Source organism: Tachypleus tridentatus, chromosome 4 (genome assembly GCF_004210375.1).
Source record: "Tachypleus tridentatus isolate NWPU-2018 chromosome 4, ASM421037v1, whole genome shotgun sequence".
NCBI lineage: Eukaryota > Metazoa > Arthropoda > Merostomata > Xiphosura > Limulidae > Tachypleus > Tachypleus tridentatus.
Window position 1 is genome coordinate 55,634,281 of NC_134828.1, and position 14,221 is coordinate 55,648,501.

Below are 14,221 nucleotides of genomic sequence, written 5' to 3' on the forward strand. Positions count from 1 at the left end.
AGTATCACCAGTTCTAGCCAACATTTTTATAACACAAGTTGAAACACAAGCAATTAACACAGCATTACATCCACCACAATACTGGTACAGATATGCAGACGACACGATTGCGGGATTAACATCTACAGAACACACACTTAATTTTTTCAATCACATTAACTCTATACATCACAACATTAACTTCACATGTGAACAGGAAGAAAGCAATAAAATACCATTTCTTAACCTCAAAATTACAAGAACCGATACACAATTTAAAACAGAAATCCACCGAAAAATTACCCATACTGGATTATACATTCCTTGGGACTCAACACATGAAAGAAAACAAAAACTCAACACCTTGTAACCATCCATACCAATAGAAGAAGGCATAGACAGTATAATTAACTCCACAACTTCACTTGATTAACACGTTTTCCAGCGATCAACACATTAAACACCATCCGCCCAATGCTCAATTTTGTCCTACACAACAGTTAGTGTAAATTTTGTAACACTTTATACTAACAAAAGGAAGGTGTAGCGATAGGTAACGGAGCAGTAGTCACATTTGTTATAATACTCATGCATACACTGGGAATCAAACCCTAGACATATATAAACGAAAAAGAAACAGGCTTAATACCAAAAGTGTGATACAGATACATCGATGACATATTTAGTATATAGAATCATGGAAAGGGAACACTTCCTAGACATCTTTCACCCATCAGTCAAAGTAACAATAAAACTACCCAACACAGAAAGATACCTAACGTTCTTAGACGTAACCCTAAAATTCAAGACAGAGATTTACAAAGCTTCATGCATAACAAAGAAGGCAAGAAGCCGACATTTTACCACTACAAATTACACCACCCAGAACGAGTCAAAAGGGGAAATATAATAGGAGAACTAAATAGAATAAGTCGAAACAGCTCCACACAGAATGCCATATAAACAGCATAAAATTATTTTAAAACAATGTTATTATAAAACAGATATCAGAATATTAAATCGACTATGTTTTCACACCACAAAAAAGACAAAACATCACAACAGCAACATAACCTAATAACAAAAAAGGATACACAAAAACGTCCACGGTGAACACAGTCACAAACAATCCCAACAGAAAATCAACATAACACAAAAAACAGATAAAACAGTGAAAGATCTATTAGTTTATTCATCCTTCTTACAAACAAAATGTACCAAAAAACAATGATACACTGGAGAAAACTGAGCAGGACAAATGTGCTAAATTAAAATCTTGGTCTACCAAATCATTTATAATATATGTGGAGACGCATATATGCGAGAAACAAGTAGACCTTTCACACGCGCATCTCAGAACAAATACATCAGCGTGTTATATACACATAATCAACACAAAATCGCTCCAGCAGAACACTTTCTATGCAAACATGGAACCTCAGACACAGGAGACCGAAACCCTTTTACAGTTTTTATCTTACAAAAAAACAGATTTTAAAGAGAAGAAAATATATGGAAGATATACTCGTTAATGAAAAAAAAAAATCTAAAAATTAACAGAGACAATGTAACAAGTTGAGAAACTTAGCATACGTCATTTGATTTGAATAAACTGACAATGGCAACATCAACAGTAGTTTGTTTGTGCTTATCATGACGTCAATGGTGATACTGTGAATTAAGTGTTAAGAAATGGGAAACATAACCAATTAGTAATGTTAAAAGAGTAAACTACACACTCAGGCAATATGTAAAGTTTAAAGAAGTAATCTAAACTATATGGATTATTTAAGACCTCTTAAATTTAGAAAAGTAAATATTATCTTGTATAAATTTATTTACTCTGAAGCTTAAAGGGATAAATAAGATCTTTGCTGCAATTTCAATTACATTGAAGATTAAAAGAGTAAACTAAACTCGCTGAAGTAATTTTAGTTACTATGAACTTTAAAAAGTAAACCAAACTGTTCGGAATAATTCTAGTTCTAAAGTTTAAAAGTAAACTAAACTATAAAAGTACTGTAAAAATGTGAAGTACACTCTCTGGAGTAATTTGAGTTACTTTGAAGATTAAAACATAAACTCTCTGAAGCAATGTAATTACTTTGAAGTTTAAAAAAATAAACTAAACTTTGGATAACTTAAGTTAAACTGAAGATTCAATGAATAAACTAAATCCGCTGGTGTAATTTTAGCTACTCTAAAGTTTAAAATATTAAGTTAACTTCTCTAAAGAAATTAGAGATTAATTAATTAATCTGAAGATTAAAGAAGAAAACAAAACTTTGTGGTGTAATTTAAGTCACTTTGTACTTTAAAGAAGTAAACTATATTTCTTAAATAATTTCTGTTACTCTAAGTTAAAGAAAAATACATTTTAACGCCAGACGATATAGGACATTCTGTATACTTCAGTCTGTAGCCAAAATGTTGTCAAAGTGAAAAAACTCAGCTAGAAGAAAAACACACAAAAGAACTCAACTATATAACCGGGAGATATCAGATAAACAAGCTAACTCTTTTGGGATACATATCACTTCTTTTTTTATTACAAGTAGTGCATCTACTACTATTTGAACTGTAAGTTCTGCATCATTGGTTTATAACTCTTTTTTCGGAAGAGCCTGAGTTTCAGTTTTATCTCCAAAAAAAGTCACGTTACACAGCTGGTGAGGTCTAGATTTAGAAATTCGAACGTTGTAGGCATTCTATACATAGCCTCGTGTTTAAAGTCACAGTGTAGCATACACAACGTTGCAAGTTTGATCTTTCCCTTCACATTCTGTTTTTATTTTTTCATTTTCTGCGAACACTTTCTGCAAATTCATATTTTTAAAACATGAATGTAATTTAAACTATACGAACTGCACCACCAGCTGATTTTGCTGTTGACAGAGAAGGGAAGTGTCGTGGAAGTTTGGATGTCGTGCCATGTAGATATGGTATTTCTAAAGTCAGTGTATTTGATGGAAAACGTGGCAGAAAGAAAAGGAGAGGTACGTTATGTTTTTAATTCGGCGGTTAATGCCTCTTATTATATAATGGATATTTTTTTCACATTGAACCTAAAGTTGTTTCAGACTGTACATTGAAATCAAAACGGTGCTTTTGGCTTGTGTAATTTAGGTGCGCCAATATTCATAACATATCAAATCTCTTTCTATTGTATAGAAAGTCAATCGTTGTTGCATAACATGACTGCCGGAACTACCACGCAACTCAATGTTTGAGTAGAGAATGCTTATTAATAGTAACCTTATTATAAATTAACCTACTGTTACATACATTAAAAAATTATATAGGAATATTGTAACTAATTTTAATTTTTTTAGGAAAAAAGGACTTTTCAGGTAATAATCTTCCAGCAGGTAAAGTTTTCCAATATAAAATGTCATGACAAAACATTAAAAAAAATTTCCTATCGTATGACCAGTTAGGCACAGAGTACGTGCTTAACCGAAGTCACATCACTAGAATAACATAGGTCAATTTCGTTGAAAGCCTATTCGTGGTTGCTAAAAGTAATTAATTACCATGGTAACACGTGGTGTTGAGACAGGTAAATTGGCACGTATGTAGGTAAAAGCTTAATTTCAGTGCTGCTGATGTGCATGCTTTAATGGTAGGCTTAATATATATATATATATAAAACGCATTGTTAGTCATAACATAAAACTCATTAACTGGCAACAACCATTAATTATAAGAGCTCATAATATATTGTAAATTGATACTTTAATTATTGTCTTTGAAAGTAAAATAAAAACTTGATATCATTTCTTATCTTTTCTGTTCGATTAATATTTATAAAAGAGCGACCTCAAGATTTCATATTTATTGATATTTTAAATATTTAGAAAGAAAAAAAAACACATTGAACTTAAGAGTATATCCCCAGCGACAATGAAATTTAATAAATCTATTTCCTTAGTAAGAAGAGAAATTTAGTTATGAAATAAAAATTTTATTTTTATCCTGAAGATCATTAGAATAGCAAAATATATTCTGTGAATGGAAACCCTTTTTCTCTTGAACTGTTTGAAATTATCAGTTCTTTCTTCGGAGTGTAAAATCTGTATTGAATTTGTGTTTTAATAAAGTATTGTCCTTTAGTTATCTTCTTGTCAAACGCATTTGGCAAAGCGCGATAGTAATAACAAATAAAAATACAAAGTTTTGGAGACATATGTGTTCTCCGTGCCTTGCAAAATCAACTATTAGATAAAAGCTTTAAGAACAAACTCAATTTAACTTGTTGTTCAACAAAGGTTGTCGACAAACGTAGAAGAAAATTTCCTTGGGGACAAGATTTTATTATTGATTCAGCAGGTTTATTTGTTTAATTTGTCAATTAAATTACACAGTCAAAAAATTTACTTTAGCTTCAACTACATAAACTTTAAAAAGTGTTTTAAATTACCTTGTGTTACTGTTTTGTGTACAAATGGATTTTAAAACAAAAATAAAATCTGATAATTGATTTTATATATGTCTTATTGAATATTTAAAGAAACGTTGCCCTTTAAAACAGGGTTCGCCAACAAATTAGATTACTAACATATACATTAATTGCATACTATCTAGTTGGCTATATGAATGTAAATGTATTTGGTTACGTTTTTATGGGTTTACTCCAAATTCTTTAGACGTATACTTAAATAGCCATAAATAAATTTCTTGTAAAATCATGTATAAAAAAAAAATTTAGTTTCCACAAACACACAAAAAAAATAATAAGAGAAACTGTAGTAAGAATGTTGGGATATTTTGGTTTTTATTTATGTTGTTTTATTACTTGGAATAAAATCAAACGTAATTCACACATGCTGATTTATAAATATACGTAAATATTTGTATGTCTAATTAATATAGCTTACCATATTTAAAAAAAGTGTATTAAATCTATGAAGATAATTATTCACTGGATATTTAATCTTTAGCAGTGCAATATCAGAACTATGTTCGTACATAATATTCTAGTATTGCTTTTTGCTTTGCTTTTGAATTTCGCGTAAAGTTACTCGTGGGCTGTCTGCGCTAGCCGTTCCTAATTTAGCAGTGTAAGACTAGAGGGAAGGCAGTTAGTCATCACCACCCACCACCAACTCTTGGGCTACTTTTTTAACAACGAATAGTGGGTTTGCTCGCCACATTATAACGCCTACACGTCTGAGAGGACGAGCATGTTTGGTGCGACGGAGATTCGAACCCGTCATCCTCGGATTACGAGTCGAGTGCCTTAACCACCTGGCCATGCCTGGCCAATATTCTACTATCTTTTAGGTATCTTTTTTTTTTAGAACCCCTGGTTCAACGTTATCAGGTTTGTAATGCTGACCAGTTGAGATGAAACTAACTAATGAAATTCAAAACTGAAGAAAAAATTGTCTATGGCCATTTGTGACTTAAAATTTTATGGTTAGAGATCATGTACATATATAATATATATTATTAGACATGTATTTATATACATTTATGTTTTTACACATATCTCCTCTTAGAATAATGTTTTATAAAAGAAAAAAACACGACACTTATTACATTTCAAAATTAACTTAAAACAAATGCAGATTCTTTTTTTACATAAGAGATAAATGCTACTTTTGATATTAACACAACAATAAATTCAGTTTGACTAGACTTATTTAAAGTGTAACGATAAATGAAATTGTTGAAGATTTGAGAAATTAAATGTAGTTTGGTTGAACATCCAATTTAAGGACTGTCTACAGGTTTCGTAGTTAACAGACTATAACAGTAACTTACTTCTTTATTCGGTTAAACTGCACTAAAGCAGCTGTAGAGATAGATACTCGATATTGTGAGGCTTAATGTTAGCTAGTAGAAGTTGTAAAGGGATTTATTTGAATGTTATCAAACGTAATTATTAGATAGTCTCTAAACATTTTAGTTATGTATACTATTAAGAGAAATTAGTTTCAAAATTATAAAACATGAACTGTACACCACGTAAATATAACTGCAAGCAGAAAATACTTGTTTCAGCCATTCTGATAGCACATAGGATTGAGTATATTACATTAACATGTAACATAGCATAATGTTTAGGGACAACGAAGGATCTATTGATCCATCTCGGCTGTCCCATCATCTAAGCCAAACTCAACTATTTAATAAATTTAAAAACAATTAAAGCCAACCCTTATTACTCATATACCTATCAAGTTTTCTTTTAAACTCACTTAAATTACATAGGTCGACCACTCTATTTGAAAAAAATGAAACTGTTCTAGATGAAGACGGCTTCTATCTTGCCTAAATCTACATTTGTGTTCCCTAGTTTTATAATTCTCGCTTTTAAGTTTAAAAGATATTGATGCATCAATATCTTCAATTTCTTTTACAATCTTAAACACTTCAGTCAGATTTTCTCTAACATGTTTTGTTTATTCATTGGCTTTAACATAAATCACAGGCAGAGAAAAATAACTTACTATTTACAACACGAAATAATAATGCAGGTAATACCAAATAGGTAAACTTCGTTTGCTCTCTAAACCTGTTTTACTTCTCAGACGGATTTATAAACATACTTGACACAAACAGTCAATAGCTACATGACGAAATACTAGGCCAGGTAAGGCTTATCTCTTACTCTGCCGAATTAATAGACTTACTTCATGCATGTTATAAATAATCTTAAGAGAGCTAAATGTATGATAGTAGTGGCCATATAAGGAAACTGCATTACAGTAAATAGATACTTCAGAACAGTTAGAATTTTTGTTAATGTGAAAAACATAGTTATTTAGATGATGAATGGAAAGGACAGTTTGTAGTGAAAATGTTTTTTGAAATAAACATTTTAATAAAATAATATATTACAATGTTCTTGCTTAAGTTACTTAAACAAAAGTTTTTTCTTAATACTTCAAAGAAATCTGCATTTCGTTAACCATCATCTATGAAAAAAAAATCGTATTATATAATTATTGGGCTTTTGACGTTAAACTGAAGAGGTATATTTATAGGCGTGCCTGATTAATGTTTCTTGAAAACAGCAAATGCAATGTAAAGCATATTAATATGATTTGGACAAACTAGGTATTCAGTTTAAATGTGTTTTATAAACGTTACGGTATTTAAAGATAATTGTCTAATCTAATAAATGGTTCAGAAATGCATCGGATGTATAATGTAACATTTGTTATATAGCATTAAAGAAATTCACAAGATAAAGTAATTTTCAAATGATATGGATTAGTGTTTATTCTGTGAACTAGTATTCAAAGATATAATAGTGGGTTCGATAGATTAGTTATGTTAAAAGAGGGCGTCTGAAGACAACTCAGAATAAGATGTTACTCCAGAAAGTGTGCAGAAATAACTAGCCGCAAATGGTTTGGTTGTGATCAAGTGCAAAACTAATCAAAGTGATATCTGTTCTTTGGTCATTAAGGGCATTGAAATCCATTTTTTAGAGTCAAAACCCTGTAAATTTAACGTTGAGCCACTAAGAAGGAGAATTAGTTTTGGTAAGAGGAATAGATATCATATCTACCAATTTACAAAAGTTTCTCAACGAGTTAAAACTTTATTTTGTATAAGTGAAATAGATGATTGTGGTTAAGAATACATTTCATTACATGATAATGTTTGAAATGAAACGTGAAGCGTTATTTGTGCGAAGTTATATAACTTATGTGCTTCATAAGATGCACTTTACTGGAGTTTTTAAGGATAAGTTTGTTTGTTTTTTTGCCTTTTGTGCAACAGCAGGAAAAACTTTTAAAAAGGTAACTTAAATAATGTATGTATGCATTTCAATATTTACATCGGTAGCTTCCTTTAGTTCAGAAGTAATTAACTATTATGTCCATTCAACTTACTTTAGAGATGGTTCGAAACTTTCTGATTATGGTGCTTTAGATGAATCTATTGGTAGATTTGTTTTGTTACAATAAAGGATTTGGCAATGCGTCAACTTATACTATTTTGGTTTCGGAGCCCCTTTTTTTAAACAAAATTAACTCTTCTTTAGCTTTTTCCTATAGAATAACTCGCAGCTAACCTCTGCTTCAATATGTGTAAAACATTGTATGACTGAACATCAAACATTTGTGGATATCATTTATTTTATTTTTGCTCACTTATTCAGTTTGTTGTTAAGGCTAATTATAAGAGATAAGCAGCAAAGAACCAACAAGCAAAGTGCAAACTTATACTACACACCTAATTATATGTTTATAAATGTTCTATATACACATATCATAAAATACGTTAAATGAAGCTATAAGATTACAGATGACTGTTAAACAGTGAAAACATATAAAAAATATATTAGAAAACTCACGCCACCCAGAAATGAATGAACGAAAAAACAAATACGCACAAGATAAATATTGGTCAGGCAGGTGGTAGCACTGTCTATGTAGAAATGGCTCATGCTGTTTATCGATTTGATATTTTAAATATTTTATGAATAGGTTATCAGAACTTTACAATACTATAGATTGTTTCCTTCACTAACAATATCTATGTGAAGAATGAGTCACATGTTCTGGGAATGTCTTTAAATGTTATAGCAAAAATTTTGAATGCCTTGTTCTTCTTTCTTCTGCCTCTTTACTATAACTATAATATCTCAGAACCCAAAACAATTACGTCAACCAGTTTCACTGAGGTGACATAGTTTCAAACAAAGTAACCGTTTTTATAGTATTATTAATAAAAAGTAATAATTTAAAGAAGTCGTACTTCTCGTGTAAACGTCGCTATTATTACAACTTGAAGTTAAAGTTCTGACAGAAATTTGATGTTCTTTTAAAAAGCTTAAGGCCAGGTTGAAAGAGGAGTTACCATCCAATAACAGATAAAAAATAAATATTGCAGTTGGAACTTTATTGGTTTTAGAACTTGGTTATAAATACAACTTTCTTGTGTCTATTGAAATCTGAATTAAACATTTTTGTAGGTATGGTGGACATGCCATCTCTACTATTTGTTTGCATTGTTCTTGAAATATTGATATTAGCCATCCTTACAATCACCTCCTTTTAAATGTTTTTCTTTACTTGTGTATTCTTTTTCATACCTATACTCGTGAATTATTTCTCCGGATTAACTTCACAATACACAAAAATATGTTTTGAAAATTGACAACCTTTTATACTGATTCTAATATTCATTTTACAGTCAAAGTTTCCTTTCGAATAATCTGGTACCAATTTAAAAGTATTTCAGTACCTTATAAGTAAAGTTTGTTTTGTCAACCAGCGACTTGACATTTTTCAAACTTTAAAATGAAAAGTTGTGTGGAGTCCTTATTTACCCAGCTTTGAGATATTTAAGCAATTTAGATCTGGGAAAAATCACTGACATTTATGTTAACTTAGTTTGACATTAGATATGTGAAGAATTCAACAGTTTCTGATAACTGAGAGATAGAAACAACGACACTTCTTATAGAACTTTCCCTTGTTAAATTTCGTGTTTGATGCTCAGTAAAAATAACTTCTTTAAGTCTTGACTGTGCGTCTAAGTCTAAAGCCGAGAGTAATTTGGAATTTTGTGTAGCCATCTACAGACAGCTAAGATATTTTTTTATTATTTAGTACCATTAACTATTTTTACAAGAGGATCGTACTTTATCATGCAAAAATATATTGTATGGAATGTTCTAAGTAGGATATACGACCTTAAAGAATTAAGCACTTAGAGATACTGCTTTAATCGACTAATGCCGGAAATACAATAATATTACTTTTGAAAACATAGATCGAAATGTTAGCACACCGGTCTGCTATTTGTATACGAAATTATAAAATAATCATTCCTGTTTTAATTACAAATGTATATTAGAAAATGTGAGATATGCATCCATTATTGAGCATGAAAATTATCATTGCCTGGCAATGTAAGTACAGAAATATTTTAAAATTATATATAAAACAAACAGAAAAAACGAACAACAAAAATGTTTTAACACAGCATTTACTGCTTTTAAAAAACATTGCCTCAAGCATCAAACTCTAATGCACTAAATCTAGAAAAACACAACAGTATACTGTTCACGAACCAATGAGCCAATATTAGAGGCTATAACTGATTTGTACCATGTCAATGTACAGCTGCTGAGTGTTAGCAAAATAAATGTTTAATTAGAAGGAAACCATATGAAGTTACTGTTGTGAAACAAAACAGAGTTCTTTACCAAACACTTAGATAGCCTTCCCCTTGGTCATTTCAATTAAACCTTATATGAAACTTGTATGATTGATCAACCTACATACAGATTTGTCATGATTTATCTACTGTAGTTCTTGAAATTTGACAGGAAGCTCTTGCTTTACTTCTTTTGATTTCACATGATTCACTGGCTATACTTCTTGAAATTATATATGATTCACTTAGTACACTTCTTGTGATTAGACTTGTTTTAGTTACTTTACTTATTAAGACTGTTTTGCTGTAAAGAAGTCTATGCTGTTTTATTCTCCTAAAAAACATTATATACCTATTTTCGGGATCATGCAACCCTTTGTAATGCTTTAACAGTTTTAAGAAATAGGAGCTGATAATATATTTGGTATAGAAACAAATTGTGTTATTTGAATACTAAGTGATTGAGAACAAAGCAAAGATAAACTAGAAAAATTAACCTGGTTTCTCTGCAGATTGAAGCAGGAAAGGTTTTGAGAGTTTAGATTTTTGTCCACTCTCTCGAATAACGTGTTTTATCGTTTATTAACTTTAATATCATAAAATAAATTATGAACTACATCCTCTTTCTCCAACAAAGCCTTTTAAAATAATTTAAAAGAAAGTTGGTAAAAATATACATATATTAAATAAAACATCGAAAGATGTTCTATAATGAAATATTGTGAACAAAAATGAGCTACCTAACTTTACATTACCACAAGTTAGGTATAAACAGTTTTACTTTTAAGGTAGCATCAGATGTCAACAGATATTACAGATTTAAAGACGAAAAATTGTTATTTTTGTTTTTTTGTTTTCAGATTATGAAGACGAAAAAATAAACAACTCCTACTAATTTTAGCTTAAGATTCATATTTCATTATGTTATACATATTTTTATAACATAAACTTTCTCATTTTGTTGTTAGTTAAACAAATTTTATAGTTTTCAAAAGATGCATTTGAAAAAAAAACGTAATTAACCATTTGTTATTTACGGTATAATTCAAAGATTCATGTATAATTTCACTATTTAGAACAAGACATTCGAAGGATGGAATAATATTTTTTATAATACGATGTCACACTATGAATATTATAGACGGCTCTAAGAAAATGTGTTATTGAAATATTCTTAGAATTCTTATTCAATACATAGAAAGTACATAGAATATTTATAACATGAAAAATCTTCTTTTTGAAATGTGATGCCTCTATTGTAAGGCAGTCTAATAAATACAATTGGAGGAAAACGAAGTAGATAATGAACAGTTGTAAAAATATTAAATGAACGTGTGGAAATTACATATATTTCATGCGAAATTACGAAGTTCTTTAAACTGTTTACGATTGTTACCGTGGTTCTACCATTCAGTTAATATTTTTTATCGAATACATTTCTTTTTTCTTCAAGTCTACCATGATTATTCGAAACATGTTCACTTAAGTCTTTAAATGTGGTGAAACAAAACGATTATTGTTCTGACCAATAATAACCCAAAATAGATTTTAGAAAAAATAAATTGACTTTTAACTTAATATGTAACATGTTTCTTTGGAAAGTTGGAAAATAATTATGTCGAAATTTAACTTGCTGTTGATAAAAACAATAGGCTTATTATTTATTTTGAAAGTCTAAATTCAGATTAGTAACTACAGTGTCATCAGCAACTCAGTGGAACAACTGGATTTAGAATAGTAACTACGCAGTTATCATAGCAACTCAGTGAAACAAATACCGTTTTATAAAATAATTTAAAATTTAGAAATCTGACGAAAAAACAGTAACATTTTAGGAATTCAACAATCAGCCAGAAATGTCAACATGAAGCAAGAACAGCCGCTATTAGAGAAAGTTTACTAAAAACCTATAAAGAATAACATATAGCAGTGATCAGAGTAATTTTAATAAGAACCTATAACAAATAATGCATAGTCTTTATTAGGAATTTTACAAGAAACCTATAGCAAATAATATATGGTCGTTATTAGGGCCGTTTAACTAGAAACTTGTAACAAATAATTTACAGTCGTTATTACAGTCATTTTTCTCGAAACTTATAGATAATAGTGTACAATCGTTATTCATTTGACTAGAAACTTATAATGTGCAGTCATTACTAGAGTCATTTTACAAGAAATCTATAACAAATAACGAACTTCGTGATGACGTTTTGACCTTCTGAGGTCATCTTAAGGTTAATAAAGATTTACCTGAAGATAACCTAGGAAGGTGAAACGTTGTTCTCTGTTTTATTAGTAAAAGTGTTAATACCCATACCAGCTGTCCTGAGATACAAATAATGAATTAATTTTATTACAAACATTTTACTAGAAGATTAAAACATATTATTTCTAGAAACCGATATAAAATAAAGTACAGTCGCTATTACAGTATTTTCACTATAAATTTATAACAAATGAAGTATTGTACTTTTATAATCTTCTAGTTACAAACCGATTTATTGTAACAAATTACGGAATAAAACAATTTACTTTTATACTAAATACAGTTACATATTTGAATAAAATCACCAAAATGATGTAGAACCTATAAATAATTGCGAAATACACAATAAAATTACTGACAAACAAAACAACCACAAAAAGCTTTGGCAGGAATTTAGTTTTCATAGGAAAGAAAAATTTCCTAAAGTGGGATTTTCAGGGATATCGATATCCCCTTTCGCCAACTGTTGAGGTACTCTTTTATCAAGAAAAAGTGGAATTGGCCGTCATAATATAACGTGCTCACGCCTGAAATCATATTTGGTTTGATTTAAATTTCGCGCAAGGCTGCACGAGGACTATCTGCGCTAGCTATCCCTAATTTAGCAGTGTAAGAATAGAAGGAAGGCAGCTAGTCATTACCACCCACCGCCAACTCTTGGGCTACTCTTTTAACAACGAATAGTGGGATTGACTGTAATATTACAAAGACTTCACGGTTGAAAGGGCTAACATGTTTGGTGTGTCGGGAATTTAAATCTGCGACCCTCGGATTAGAGTCGAGTGCCTTAACCACTTGGCCATGCCGGGCCAGCATGTTTGATGTAACGGTTATTCGAACCTGCAACCTTCAGATTACGAGTCGAGCGTCCTAACCACCTGGCATGCAGGACAACGAGAACTAGCAAGGTGACGACAACATTCGACAAAGCGATTGTAATACACGCCCTATAAACGGAGTGAAGTGGTGGCTTGGATCTGTAATGTTCATTGCCTAGGCTGCTATCGTTAAATCAAATAAAACTAACTGATATTATTGAAGAGCTTTCATTATTAAAAAAAAAACAATTCATTACGTAACATCTCGCCCTATTTGTTTCGGATGTAATTAAACACAAAATTGCAAAATGGGCTACCTATGAAGTTCCTCCACGAGTATCGAAACCCGCTTTCTAATGTTTGAAGTCCGCAGACATACCGCTGTGCCACTAAAGAGCTTTAATAAATACTATCAAGAAAGTGTTAAATTAAACCTTTAACTCGCTAATAGCTATCAGAGATCAAAATATTTCTTAGCTTTTACGTATACTTTAAGTAATGTAAGTAGTATCAGGCAAGCAGAAAGGTTATTTATAAGGAATTGTTAAAAATATAATATACATAAAATAATCCACTTAATATGACTGTTTTATTCTTCTTCTTTCATTCACTGTCTAATAATAACTTTTAAGACACCAACTTAATGAAGGTATTAAATGACATTTCTTATGGCCACTAAAGAAATAGTTACATTATAAAATAATTTAGTGTTTAGTTTTTTTATTCGTTAACCTTTTCTTACTTACATTTTTTGATCAAAATATGCAAGACTTCTTTATGTGTTTAACCCGTAGAAAGTAAAATCGGGGCTGATTGTTTGAGCTGTAAAGCGTGAAATACATACAACCTTGTAAATAAATAACAAACAATGAATAAATTGGGTGTAAAATCAAATAACCATTCTAAGAACAAGGGTTAAATGGTAACGTGGTAATAATCTGCACTGTGATTGACTCTCATCAAACCAGGCAGACAATGCAACAATAATAACGCTAATGATAACACAGGCCTGCAAAAGTAGACATCGTAA

At 30.4% G+C, this 14,221-nt stretch overlaps 1 long non-coding RNA gene across 1 annotated transcript in view; it reads left to right on the plus strand.

Annotated features, from left to right (window-relative positions):
• Positions 1-2,718: 2,718 nt before the first annotated feature.
• LOC143248340 (uncharacterized) overlaps positions 2,719-14,221 on the plus strand; it is a 248,582-nt gene continuing 237,079 nt past the window's right edge. The window contains exon 1 of the long non-coding RNA XR_013026923.1: positions 2,719-2,975. This is a non-coding gene — a long non-coding RNA (uncharacterized LOC143248340). The remainder of the gene's footprint in view (positions 2,976-14,221) is intronic.